The sequence below is a fragment of the Sapajus apella genome, unplaced genomic scaffold (assembly GCF_009761245.1).
Source record: "Sapajus apella isolate SASKATOON/1434 unplaced genomic scaffold, GSC_monkey_1.0 scaffold60, whole genome shotgun sequence".
NCBI lineage: Eukaryota > Metazoa > Chordata > Mammalia > Primates > Cebidae > Sapajus > Sapajus apella.
Window position 1 is genome coordinate 10,309,476 of NW_022437000.1, and position 14,273 is coordinate 10,323,748.

A 14,273-nucleotide genomic window follows, 5' to 3' on the forward strand; every position below is an offset into this window, starting at 1 on the left:
AGATACTTCTATGAACCACGACAGTGAAAGCCCGCACCTGCATGGACCTGTCCATGTGTGGTTGTGGATCAGCAAGACACCAAGCCAAATGCAGCCACTGAACTTTCTCACCATGATTAGACTGTGCCTGTGCCACGTGAGGGAATAAAACCTTTTGGGTCAATGGGGAATCTTTTGGAAATTCTAGCACGGGAAAAGGTTACACGGGTACTTCAACCATATCAGGAGGCTGTGCTCAAAGGATCAATCAGCTGCTCATCCACATTCCCATACTCCTTGCAAGTTCGATAGAAACAGGAAACCACCAGAAGGAGAGATTCGGTGACTCATGGTCATAAGCCCCCTTCCCACACAGGACTAGGGGCAAAGGCTCGGCAACTGAGAATTACCTGGGGATAGAAGCCCAGGCAGCCCCGGCCATCAGCGGCAACGCTCTTGAGCCCCTTCCACCCTTCCATGCTGTGGACGCTTTGATTTCGCCTGCTCAGTGAACGGCATTCCGGCTCGCTCTCTCGGTCTGCGAACCCGTGTTTGGAGCTGGACCACTCACCGTGAGGGTGAGGCTCTCTGCTCAACTCTTAGAGCTATGGAAGCCAAGGACCTGAGCCCGAAGCCCAAGCTGCAAATCCAGTGACAATTGGAGGAAGAGGGGGCTGTCACAGAGCAGACAGGCCTTCATCTTCCTATGGTTTACTATTTTGAAAATGAGTTCTTAGTTGCTTCAAACAGTTAACTATACCTGCATTGTGTGACCCAACAATTCCACTCCTAGGTATTTACCCAAGACAAATGGAGCAATAGCCACAGGCTGTGGGACTGTGTACGGTAGCCCCAAACCGGAGATAACCTAAATGTCTACCGCCAGGTGAACAGGCAAACAAATTGGGGTGAATTCATATTATGAAACTGCAGAGCAATAAAAAGAAACAAGCTCCCTGAGAACCTAACAATATGGGCAGATCTGAAAACTATGCAGAACAAAGAAGCAAAACAAATAGAGTGAGTCCCTCCTCTACGAAGGTCAGGAACCAGCAGAACTGATTGGTAGAGACAGAAGTCAGATCAGTGGTGAGAGGACTAGAATTGACGGGAACACTCTCTGGGTGACAGAAAAGTGCGTATTTTGATATGATTTGGGTTATATGGATTTGATATGATTTGGGTTATATGGAGGTATGCACTTGTCGAAACTCATTTTAACTCTTAATGTCTGGAAATCACACCTCAAAACATTGTTGAATCATTTTGTTGGTCACTTCCATCACCTGTGTCACAAACCCGGGGAATGTATCTTTTGATAAGCAGAAAACTAACAAAAGGATGAGGCCAGAACGACAGCAACCAGCCCAAGTACCACTTCTAGCTCCAGGAAAGCTGCGTGACGCTGAATAGACTGCTCAACCTCTCTGAGGCTGGTGTTCTGATCAAATGGGGATAAAAGATCTACCAGTCTAAGTGAGTGTGCCCAGCAAACGGTATGTTCATTTGCTAGAGCTTCAACAGGAAAATAGCACCGACTGGGTGGCTTTAAACTACAGAAATTTACTGTCTCATATCCTGGAAGCTAGACGTCTGAAATCCAGGTGTCATAAGGCCATGCTCCAAGACCCTGGGTGGAACCCTCCTTGCCTCCTCCTGGCTTCTGGTGGTGCCGGGCGATGCTTGCAATTCTCGGCTCTTAACACGTCCCCGCGACCTCTGCCGTCATCTTCAGGCCATGCTCGCCCTGCCGGTCTCTGTCTTCATACAGCGTTTTCTTCTTTTTGTAAGGGCAGCAGTTATATCGGGTTAGAATCCACCCTACTCTAATATGGCCTCATCGAATTACACCTGCAAGGACTCTGTTTTTAAATAAAGCCACATTCAGAAGTACCCGATTTGGGACTTGAACTTTCTGAGACGCACAGTTCAACTTATAACAGAAAAGAATCAGGGGTCTGGAAATTCTGTGTCAATGAGATTGAGCCGCTCAGCTGTTAATGGCAGTTCACTCAGCTCTGCTGCTAATTTTGAAGAACTTGTAAAAGGGGCGAGGGATCTGATAGAAAGCCCTCCCTCAAGTAATTGATGAGATAAGGGTTCTAATTTTCCCCACAGACACTGGAAAGGGCCCCTGAGCTGTCAGCCAAATCAAATTGCCAGTGGAAAGCAGGTGACCCTCAGGAGCCACGGGGGTGAGACGCGTCTGGGCCCGCCCCGCTCGTGGTGGCGCCGACCCACACAGCATACCTTCCCGGAGCTGGCGTGACTCCTGGGAGACCGCAGTTTCTGAGAAAATAAAAAGCAAGTGTAAACTGGATGGGTCACAAAGACTCCGCGGGGAGCTGGCTGCGGACACCCATGCAGTCCAGTCCTGTGGGCACACAGTTGGGTCTTACGGGAAAAAAAAAGGCTTAGGTTAAAACTGCAACAGCTATTCCAGGAAAGAATTTTTTAAACCCAGGGACACAAAGAGCGCGGCTTTGGAAACCTTCTAGCAGAGTGGAACATGAAGGCGAGCACAGCCCCGCCCAGGGTTGACTCGGGGAGGACCCAGGGACCCCGTGCTGGAGCCCGGTGGGAGCCAGGAACTGCCTTCTGTGGATTACAGCTGAAACTGGTTGCCATTCAGACTCTCTGACAAAAGGCCAGTGACTAAGGTCCCAGCTTCCACAGCTTCTCAGACCCTGTTCAGCAACAAGGTGCTGGCAAAACCCAGACGAGCCAGTCCCACTTCCAGGGATGCCCCTGACACATAAGTGTGGGAGCCATGCTTCCCGCGCCTATCAGAACCAGCGATTCGGAATCTCTCTTCCCACTGCAATAGCCCCACAAGAGCCCCCCTCATGCCACTCAGCCTGGCTGGGGCTGCTGGGCAGCCCCCGTGTTCCCTGGGCTCTGCCCTGCCTGCCTCAGCAGCCCCCGCTCCTGACTTCCATTCTTCCATGCAGGTTCTCCAGCAAAGGCCATGTGAGGGAGGAGGGGGGAAACCAGGAGAAACTCTGGAATCTAAAGGAAACAAGGAGGGTGTTTTCCCAAATGCTCCAGAGGATGTGTGTAACTGTTTTCAGCAGACAGAAGCTTTGTCAATACTGCGCTGAGTTCCTGCAGTATTCGGTGTCCTACCTCAGCAGTTATGCTTTCTCTCGTCTGTGTGAGCTGGTCTGGGAAGACAAGCACCCTTCCCAACTTAGTCTACACAAGAGAGTGCTTTGTTTTAAGAATTCAAAACAACAACAAAAAGACTTGTGAAAACAGCTTCGAAACACAATTCATCAGCACATTTTCTTTTCATGGCATTTATATATTAAAAACACGTGCATGCGGGTTCTGTAACATTAGAATAAGACTTACAAGGATGGAAACCTACGCATTTGCAGAGTGTCTGTTTTGCCCAGAAATGGACCGCGATAGCATTGTGGCATCGTGAGGCGGTGAGGTACTGCAGATAGCACAAGGGAGACCATTTGAATTCCAGAAGGCTGTGACTTACAAACACCAGCAAGAGACAGTCCCCAGGAAATCCAGGATTTATCACTGAATTCTCATGTATGAAAGTTCGTGGGATTTGTAATCACAGGAGCGACCTCCCAGGAAACCGTGAAAGCCGTTTTTCCACCGTCGTTTTGCACTTAATGGACTTTGCCTCCCATAATTCAGGAAAATGCCTTTTGTTGTGCACAGGAGGCTGAGTGCCGTTGAGAATGTGTGTGCGACAAAGGGCCTCCAGATTCGAGCCCTGCAGCCTGTCTCCCAGGCATTCCCCACTTCAAGAAGCGGCTCTAAGAACAGATTAATGACTGGGTGCCAAGGAGCAATGAGGTCCACCCATCTTGTCTAGGGGCTGAGCTAATCTCCTTAAACCTTTGTACAATAGTGGGGCCAATCACCCAAATGATGCTGTCAATGTGCTTTTAAAACCTCACTTCAAAGAGGGAGATCAAATGGGGGGTAATTGAAAGGGACAGCGATGTGAGGGGGTTCCTGAGACGCCCCCCCACGATGACTATGAATACAGCACGCACCACCCAGATGACAGGAGGGTGAGCGTGGAGGTGGCTGGACCCCAGAAGGGAGCTCCGCAGGAAGGACGAGGTCTGTTTGGCTGCCGCCGTTGCTTTTGCTGTTGGTAGGTTTTGAGGAAAAACTGACTGGCTGGGCTCCCTGTCTTCTCCTTCTCCTGCCGAAGGACCCTCTGTCCTGACAGTCCCAGTTCTGCATCTTGAGGTCCCTCTGACCTCCTGGCTGACCCTCCATGAAACCCAGGCTCACCCAGAACCTGAAGACACTCTGTTCATCCATTTGTGCTACTTAATAAAACAAATTCTGGGCCAGGCATTGTGGCTCACGCCTGTAATCCCTGCACTTTGGGAGGCCGAGGTGGGTGGATCACGAGGTCAAGAAAGCCTGGCCAACATGGTGAGACCCCGTCTCTACTAAAAGTACAAAAAATTAGCTGGATGCGGTGGCATACATCTGTAGTCCCAGCTACTGAGGAGGCTAAGGCAGGAGAATTGCTTGAACCCAGGAGGCGGAGACTGCAGTGAGCCAAGATCGCGCCACTGCACTCCAGCCTGCGCAACAGTGCGAGACTCCATCTAAAAAACAAAAACAAACAAAAAACAATGAATTCTGAACATCTCGGCAGCTACAGTCTCGGCGGCTCAGTGGGGTGGACTGGATCGCTGCTGCCAAGTTCTCAGCCTCCCTGCACTAGATGCGCCATCACGGACGGTGAGGTCCCTCCCACTTCAATGGAGGTCACCAGCCCATCCCTGCCATTGAGGTCGGGATTGCCTGTGCAACCTTCATGCGTCTACAGCCTTCATTTTTGGCACTGAAGGCCAGAGGAGGGCTGGTGCGGTTCTGCCTCAGGGGTGAGTCAGCTGGGCTCAGTTCAGGTGTGTTCCACGCTCGTCAGCCTCACGGCCAGGGGGCCACCTGAGACACACTGTCCCCTGACCGAACTCAGAGAGCAAGAGGAGTGAGGAGATGCGCTTGTGCCCTTATGTCAGCCTGTCCACATGCACAGCCATCCGTGGACACAACCAAGGCACAGTCCAATGACCCAGACACTAGTCCCAACGACGGATGAGGGCTTGGGGGCAGGAATCCAACCCTCCCCAAACCCTAGACTCTGTACAACTGAAGGGCAACTAAATACACAGGGAGACAGGCAGACTCACAGGTTATCAGGATAAAAGCCAGTGCACACCCCCAGCAACAGCAGAGGCCATGAGCCTTGGAAAGACCCGTTTTTTGTGGAGGCAGCAGCAGCTTGCAGAAGCTGAGCTTCCTGTGGCCCTGATTCTGCATTACTGAACTACTCATAGAACCACTGTTTTGAGCCTCAACACTTCTGTCCTGGTCCCACTGCCCGACTTTGTAACAACCCTGAAAAACCCACCGGGCCTGATGATCTTCTCCAAGATGCAGAGGTCCGTCCCAGGCACCGTGCTGGGCCAAGCCTGTGCCCAGCCTGCCCGTCAGACTTTGGAGTCCACAGTGTCAAAGTCCTCCTGCATTTGCGCCTGTGGCCTGATCCCTGGCATCATCTCACCCCCACACCACCCAACCCATGACTCCTGGACACAGAAAGAAATGTCTTCTCCATTAAAAACATAGGCGCCAACACCCGAGAGCAGCCAGAATCCACGGTCACACCAGAAACTGTTGCTTTCCAATTCTCCCCAGGAATTTTGACAATCAAGCACAGAAACCACCACAAAAGCAAATGCTGAGATTGAATTTTCTTTTCCTTTTCCCTTTTCTTTCCTTTTCTTTTCTCACCAATGCATCCGCTTGTTTGGACCAGCAGGTCCTAAGGACAGGCAGGAGATGAGTCACATCTGACTTCACAAAAGTGCTTTAGCCTTTTCACAATCTCCATTTAAAGCTAGCCAGGCCTTTTAGAATTGCCCATCTCCCACGAACGTTTGTAACGAGGCTAGGAAGGAAGTGTATGCTCAGGTCGGCAGCCCTGGCTCCCGGAGGCAGGCTCTCCCGTGCAGTGGCAGCTGCCAGCCCCAGGCTCAGGCTTCATAGTTTCTCATGCCTTCAACAAGTCCTCCCTGGAGGAGGGGCGGAGCGCAGAAGGCAGCACAAGTGGCACATTCTCCTTCTAATGAGCACAGCGCGCTAGCGTCTCTCGGAGGGGGCCCGGCTCTCCTCACGTTCCTCTGGGCCCAGGCTCCCTGCCAGCCTTTTCTCTTCCCCAGAGCATTCAATCGCTGTCAACAGAGCCAGACAAGAATAGAAACCGCTCAGAGACTCTCTTTTGTTTTGCTGGGACACTTCAGCACATTCTCATGGATCCTTCAAAGGAAGGCAATTATCTGATCATTCTTGGGAGCAATTAAAATGTGGAAGGATACATCCTGCTTTAACCCTCGGAGTCCGTCTTTCCAAATCACATGGGCCATCGATTACAACATCAAACCCCACATAACCCTCCAAGGAATGAGGTGTGCCCTGTGCAGTTGAAAACCAATAAGCCAAGGCACGAAGGTTTGTATGGATGATTGGCTTAGCTGGAATTGTGCCCCTCTAGAGGAGACTTTTTAAACGTATTCCTAGTTGCAAGTCCAGGAGCAAGGGAAGCAAGGCCCTCAGGGTTCTATCAGAGCCAGGGAAGGGGAGGAGAGCAGAGACGCTGGAGCAGAGGTGGAAGATTCGCAGACCCCTGGAAGTACGCAAAAGCTCGCTTTGAGCTGCTCCTTGATTCATGGGAGTCTCTCTAGTATAGATAACTCCCTTCCTAAAATGGGAGGAGCGCTGTTTGCACAGAGAGAAGCGGTAGTCCCAATACTGTACCTCTGTCCATCCCTCCAGAAAGCCCAAGGAAGGGAGCAGGTGGTTCACCTGCAAGTGATCTCCGGCTAGAGCAAAGAGATGGATGGTCAAAGCCCCCGCACCGTTTACAGACAGGTAACCATGTTACCTCTCTGTAAAGGCAACACAGGGAGCACGATCTGGCTGTTGTAGCAAGGGTTAAGTGAGATGGGACATGCCACACGGGTGATATGCGCCCAGCTCACAGCAGGCACCGTCATCAGTGGTCACCAGCCAATATACTAGTGAACCTGGGAGTGGCCCTTACCAGCGTGAAAGGCTGGGGTGTTTGTGATCAACACTCAAGGCACAACAGAAAGAAATCTAGGCTATTTGTTGAGACTCAGCGTGTTTGGTCAGGGAAAAATAGAATCCATCCTCATGCATCCTTTAAATCATACCTCAACAGAGGGTTAAAGTGTTGGTCTGGGGTGTGAGAATGATAGCTTTATTCATTCAGGAGTCTCTCAAAGAAGAGGATGGAGAGACAGACACTGTTCTGTGAAATGATCACTTTTCCCAGGCAATCCCACCAAGGAAGGCCAAAGGACCTCCCCCTGAAGCTTCCCCTTTGGAAATGGAGATCACAGCCACCTGCCAATATAACCATGATGGTTATTTTTAGGTGGAATGTCCCACCATTTCCTGTACCTCACTGTCACCCTCATTACGGCATTAGGATGGAATTACCTTGCTCTCTTCTGAAACATTAGCTTCTCCCTGGCGCCAGCGACAAATACGAGCAGCTTGTCTGAGGGAAAGGTCCCCTACTTAGGAGTTAAACTTCCCCCAATCACAGATCCCTTTGCTGAAACAATGAAAATTTTAGGTAAGTTCTGAATTGAACTGCTTCCCTCCCTTTGAAACAACTGGAAGTTTAGTCATAACAAATAAAAATGGCTCTGGTATCATGTGGTCACGACATAGCATGTTTATAAATTTTTATTTTTCACTTTACATCTCACTATATGGACACGCTACCTTCAATTCAACCCCAGGTTAAATCGAAACCTTCAATTCAACCCCAGGTTAAATCGAAACCTCTCGGCCCTTCACTTAAAGACAAATGCTGGGCAATTGTGAATAACAAACGGAGCCATTATTTGAAAGATTTCACATTCTGATGAACAGAAAGATTATTTTGGAAAATCTATAGCAGAGAGTAGTATAATTATAACTTAGACTTGCTCAATCCAAACTCATCTCCACACTGAACGTGGTTTTCTAACAATAACACCCCTCCAAAAAAGGGGCAGCCTACAAATGAACATGAGCGTAAGATGCATTTCCTGTCCAGCTAAAAATAAACCTGCAGACATTTGAAAGCAGCACAGAATCTTTTCTCACAGTGAAAACACACTCACCCATGTCGTTGGGCCAAGGCTTTGACGTCTTAAAAATCATTATGGTGAAAAATAAATGCAACCTATACCACGAGCTATCGTTAGAAATCCTTGAGAAAGATGCCTCGAGTGGCGAACTCTAACGTGCACTTGCTAAAAATGAAACCATTTCTCTTGGGCATTGTTAAAGGTCGAGTTGTTTTCTCCAAAAACGATGTTGAAGTCCTAACCCCCAGGACCTCAGAATGTCACCTCATTTGGAAATAGAGTTCTTGCGGGTGTGATTAATTAGAACGAGGTCGCATTGGAATGGGGGCCCCTCGTCCAGTACAACTGCTGTCCTTATAAAAAGAGGGAAACGCCGCGTGAAGCCCGAGTCACACTGGAACCCTGGTGTGCAGTCAAGGCGGGGGTCGCAGCCTGCAGGAGGGTCCGCGGGCACCGTCCGCCCCACCAGAAACCAGGAAGAGGCAGGACAGCCTCTACCCCCGAGCCTCAGAGAGAGCCTGGCCTTGACATCACCTTGATCGTAGAATTCCAGCCTCCGGAGCGATGAGACACAGATTCCTGTTGTTTTCAGCCAGGTGGTTTGTGGCACTTTGTTCAGCAGCCCTAGGAAGTGAACATGGGCACATATGCGAAACCAACACCACTGAGGATTTTGCTCTCTAGGTGGTAGATGTGAACCGGCCTTCCACATTTTTTTTTCTGGCTGCATGTTAGGCGCTCCCAGCTAAGGGGTGGGTGTGCAGGGAGTGGGGGGGGAGGCGCTCCCAGCTAAGGGGTGGGTGTGCAGGGAGTGGGGGGAGGCGCTTCCGCTTCTGTGGCTCCTCCAGGGTCTCTTCTCACCACATCTTCTGCCGCTCTGTGGATCCGCCGCCCCAGGCGCCGTAGCCCAGTGTGATGGGGTGTCCAGCACCGCGTCGCCGCCAGCCTTCTGGGCATTCCAGGTTCCCGACAGGATCCGGATGCAGTGTGTCTGACCCTCACTAACCAGGAGAGGGTGAGCTCTCCTACAAAAGACTGAGACATCTTCTCTGCCTTCTCATTTCCATGTCCACGATAAAATCAGCACAGTGGACACTAGAGCCACCCCTCCCTTCCTTCTCTTCCCCACCAACACACACTCCAGCAGTCCTGGCACCAGCGTGGGATCCACCCCGCGCACACCACATGCACCCCACCCCACCTCCAGTGAGAAGCACAGCAGTGAGAGGAATGGCTCTGTCCTCAACTTGGTCGGAGCCAACACCTACCCCTCCCCTCTGTTGTTACCTCAAAAGGCTTTCTTCGTTTGCTTGTTTCTACTTATCATTAACGTTGTTCAGGCTGGATAAGCTTAAGGCGCGTCCCTTAACATACTGGATCTATTTTTACTCTGTCATTTTATAATTAAACCGGGTCTGACTGCAGTTACCTCTGGCCCATGTATGCCTAATCCTACCAAGTCCCAGCCATGAAACAGGTGATATGCGTATAGATGAAAACAGTGGGTAAAAGGATGTTTCCAGAAGTATTAAGGCATACACACACACACACACACACACACACACACACACATTCTCCCCACTGAAGATCGTTTGGAACTGTGGATACAGGGAAGCACTGCGAGAGCCATGACAAAAAGACTGCAGTGAGAGATCTCCCACCAATCCTAATGCAGTTCCCTACAGAGCGTCAGTGTGCACTCCCTGGCCCACCTTCAGCGCCTGCACAGGACTGGGGTCCCTGAGTATTCTGTGCACTCCTCAGTCATGGTCTGTTACAATCACCCTCGTTGTTGCTGGCTTCTGACTGTCTCTCAACTGTGCACGATTCAGGATGCTGCAGCGAACAGCTGACATTAAGGACCTTAGGATGAAGGGACATTTTACCAGGATGGGGGCTGCGTATGGAACACTGGTAAAGTTTAGTCCACTAGTCCAGGGGTCACCAGACCACCTCAGGGCTTCAGGAAGTGGGGAGAAGTCTCGCCTGTGGCCCCAGAGGGCAGCCACATAGTTTTTGTTTGTTTTCTTTTGAGATGGAATTTCACTCTTGTTGCCCAGGCTGGAGTGCAATGGCATGATCTCAGCTCGCTGCAACCTCTGCCTCCTGGGTTGAAGCAATTCTCCTGCCTCAGCCTCTAGACTAGCTGGGGTTACAGGCATGCACCACCATGCCTGGCTAATTTTGTATTTTTAGTGGAGACAGGGCTTCTCTATGTTGGTCAGGCTGGTCTTGAACTCGCAACCTTGGGCTCCCAAAAGGTGATCCGCCCACGTTGGGTTCCCAAAGTGCTGGAATTACAGGCCTGAGCCACTGTGCCCGGCCGGCAGCCTCATAGTTTGGGAAGGTTTGGTGGTGACCAGAGCTGCACCTGCCAGCAGAAAAACCCAACAAACACCCCACAGTGCCCTAACGGGAGGACCCGAGTAAACACCTCCTCTGTCCTCCTCTTCCCGCTGTTGTCCCCCATCCAGCCTGTTAGCCAGACCCCACTGGACCCAGCCACAATGGTGTCTGCTTCTGCGGCACGGGCCGCCTCCCAGGGCACACAGCGGGCGGAGAAGCTGGTGCTGGGCTGCAGAGGATGCCTTTCTGAAAACTCCAGTTATCAGTGGATGGAGACGGCATTTAGAAAAATCAATGCCTATCAGGGAATCCCAGTCAGCATTTTCCTTTTCCTTTTGGAACTGAGCTTCTCAGGAAGAGTCTGTGGTTCCCCACGCTGAATCTTATTCAGTAAGCCACAGGACCCCAGGCAATCACAGAGGAATGCCTCTTTTTAAAGGAAGACATCAAAAAAAGGCAGCTGTGAATGCATCTCCTGGCTCATGGGGGCAGGCACAGGAAAAACCAGGAGAGGGCAGGTGAAGGAGCCACCCCTCCAGGCCTCGCTGACCAGAGCCGCAGCAGAGAGCACTGAAGGCTGAGCCCCTGACAGAGGCAGGCTGTTAATTACACAGACAGGAGCAGAGAGGGGTGGGGCCTAGGGACCCCTCCCACCCCCACCGCCCTGCCAGTTGCTCGGTGCCATCATTTATCGGGGCCCACAGGCACTGCCGTCTTCATGGCCTCATTCACATCGCTGAGCTGCCTCTCAAACACGGCTGTTCTCCACGGCCCACTCAGTGGATTTCACCCTCTCATCCATCAGTTTGATTTTCAAAAGCTGCTTCCTTTGTCCAGAGGAAAAAAGAAAATGAGTGTGTAGGCTCATCTCTAAGGAGAGTGGCAGAGATGTGACTTGCGAGTCCACAGGAGGCTTCGGGAACTGAGGCAGAGGCTCACCATCCCCTGGGGAGCTCAGCTGGACAGGACCCAGAGCTCCGCAAAGGCTGGGCTGGCGTCAGGACGCCTGGAGCCAGGGAGGCCGGGAAGGGGAAGGGGCCTGCCCCCGGGTGGGGCTGCCTGTTTCTCAGAACCGCAGTGTTGGTTGCTAATGATGACGCTTCACAACGCCCCCTTAGAAACCCTCGCATGTAAAACGGTTCCATATCATCCTGGCCCAGGAAGGAGAGAGCTGCATTCAAAAGGAGAAGGCAGGGCAAGGGAGGGAGACCCCATGGGCGCCGCTTCTTTTCTGTCTTGTCCTAAAGCTCATACACAGAATTCCTTTTTCACGAAATACTGGGGTTGTAGACACACGCCCTCACCTGTGATGGAAATTCTGGCAATGTCACATAGAGCTGGTCTCTTCAGCAGTGCTGTGATGAATGGCGCGCTGCTGTTTCAACATTTCCCAAGCCCGCTCCGTTTCTTCTTCCTTGTAGTTTTAAAAGAACAGCTTCAATAACCTGGTAGTAAAGGAGAGGGGAGGCTGGAAAAAAACTTAGCCCAGGAAAAAATGTTAAATACTGGGGGAAAAAAACTCTCGGGAATTAGAATTTCATTTCATGTCTAGAAAGTCAAGTAAAATGCCAATAACATTGTGAAAGTTCAGAATTACTGACCCTGTTTCTCTCTTAGGAATGTGTGAGCAATGTTTAACATTATGGTAAGGACATTATGGCAGATAAGAATATCATGTAAGGATATGACGGCAGATGACAAGAACAACACCTTACTTCTGTGCCTATATTCACATCCCTTTGCCATGTGACCGTGCCACCCCTGTCCCCGCCTCAAGAGGTGGAGTTCACAGCACGGAGCCCTGGATCTGAGCTTGGCCATGGGCTCTCCTTTGGCCAAGGAAGCATCAGCCAATGTGACATCAGCAGAGGCTAAGAAAGCGCATTTGTACAAGGCGTCTCTGCTGCTGCCCTTGGGAGCTCCGTGACTGTGCAGCACGACAGGAACAGGCTGCCCTGCAGGGTGATGAGCAGCTCCTGCCTCTGGCCCCTCAGCCAGCACCGGACATAAGTGAGGCAACTGACCATCCGCTGACTTAGGCGCCTGAATGAGCCAGCACCACAGCGAGCCATCCTGTGGGGCCCAGCTCAAATGACCTGCCCACATCCACACAACTGTCGGCAGATAAAACGGTTTGAGCCCTGTTTGGGTTGGTTTGTGGTTCAACCAAGGCTAACTGATACAGATATTCAGACATTTATTCTCATGTCTGATGCGGTGATCAAGTCCCATACAATGGTCAGTCACTCAAAACAAAGTCAGGCAGGGAGCCTGAAGCACCAGGAGCAGAACTCAGCTCCTATTCCCTGGATGGCCGGGGTGCAGGGACACAGGATGTCTCACAAGTTGTCATTTCCATTTGGGAGATCGATTGGAATGCGTCTTACTTTGAAAATGAGGTTCAATGTGATTGAAAAACTGGTTATTTGAAATTGCCTAATTTTTTGTTTTTTATTTATAATTCTTAAAATTTTCTTATACTTTTATTATAAAAGTGTAATTCTTATACTTTTTTGTTAATTTTTTAAACTGATAAGAACAGATATTACACTTGATCTTCGCAGAGAAGCAATGATTTTTAATTTTTTAAAGTAATAAGCGTTTTTCATATAATTGTGTTCAATTAAACAGAACTGTCCCATTTGGAACGGACAGGGTGAAACTGACTGCAAAAGTGGAACCAGGAATCTATCATTACATAACTAAAGTAAAATAAAGCACAAAGTATTAACAAGTGGGCTGTGTTTGGTGTTCACACTTCCCATGTTCCTGCATAAATACCTGAGACACGGAGCAGCAAGCTGGAAATCTCAGCATCCTCAGAGAGGCTTTCCTTAACATAACTCATGCAGAACAGCTGGGGAAATTAAAAGGTCATGCAGCTGTTACTGTCCTTGTGTCACAAATCTTAAGTTACAAAGCTGGACATTCAGAGGATCATGATTTGTAAGTCAGGGCTCAGGTAGTGGTCATTAAAAGGGACTGTTGCTGGGCTGTGTTTCCATTATGCCACCCAAAGCTCCTGGAATACTACCTGATAAGGATGACTTCAACAACAGAACCTATTAGGGTGCTAATGATGCCTAGTGGCCTATTTAGGAAGCTATTTTGTAGTGACGAAGGTTGGCCTCCCTGGAACATTGTGTCATATGAGCCACAGGGATCACACTGCAAGGAGAGCATGAGTTTCCTTCTATTTATAACCAGTTTGCTACCAATGGCAACATGATGGGAAATGAACAATCACATCTGCCGGGAAATCACAGGGCTCATTTTGATTCTTCTTTAACCCACAGACCCTCGTGGAGTTAGAGAGGGCGTGGGGGAAGGACCCTGTGGGGGAGTCACACTGCCCAGGTGCCCACATTCAAACTCTTGTCACATTCCATCCTAAGAATGTTACATGGGTCACCTAATTTATCCACAACCCTGCAGTTTTACAAGTGATGAAACTCAGCTCAGAGTAAGTAAATATCCAAATTCATTTCAAATTCAAACACAGGCAGTCCAGTTTCAAAGCCCATACATTTCTGTTGAATACACTGAAGCAGACGTCTAAGAGCTCCATGTGAACTCAACAGAGAATGTGGACGAAGAGTGTTCACTTTCCTGCACTCAGTGCAGGCCCCACTGTGCAAAGTGATCGTTCCTATCCCTTATCACCAGCTTGGGCAGGCCCCTGAGCTTTCGGATGCCCTTTACGGACAAGGGAAAGTCCAGTCCTGTCTAGATAAAGCTATCCTCTTAGGCCATCCAACACCCCCAGACCCCAGGCCCTGCTCATTC

At 50.1% G+C, this 14,273-nt stretch overlaps 2 long non-coding RNA genes across 4 annotated transcripts; both read right to left on the reverse strand.

Annotated features, from left to right (window-relative positions):
• Positions 1–7,237: 7,237 nt before the first annotated feature.
• On the reverse strand, positions 7,238–8,919 carry LOC116528806. The gene is made up of 2 exons (XR_004259213.1): positions 7,852–8,919; positions 7,238–7,821 (listed from the first exon to the last, which is right to left on the reverse strand). It is a non-coding gene; the product is annotated as an uncharacterized LOC116528806 (long non-coding RNA).
• A 1,984-nt stretch (positions 8,920–10,903) lies between these two features.
• Positions 10,904–12,694, reverse strand: LOC116528805. Of its 3 annotated transcripts, none has more exons than XR_004259212.1 (3): positions 12,512–12,694; positions 11,792–11,932; positions 10,904–11,314 (listed from the first exon to the last, which is right to left on the reverse strand). It is a non-coding gene; the product is annotated as an uncharacterized LOC116528805 (long non-coding RNA). The 3 variants fall into 3 exon arrangements; XR_004259211.1 differs by having other exon boundaries at positions 12,198–12,694; XR_004259210.1 differs by having other exon boundaries at positions 11,792–12,694.
• Between the last annotated feature and the right edge of the window lie 1,579 nt (positions 12,695–14,273).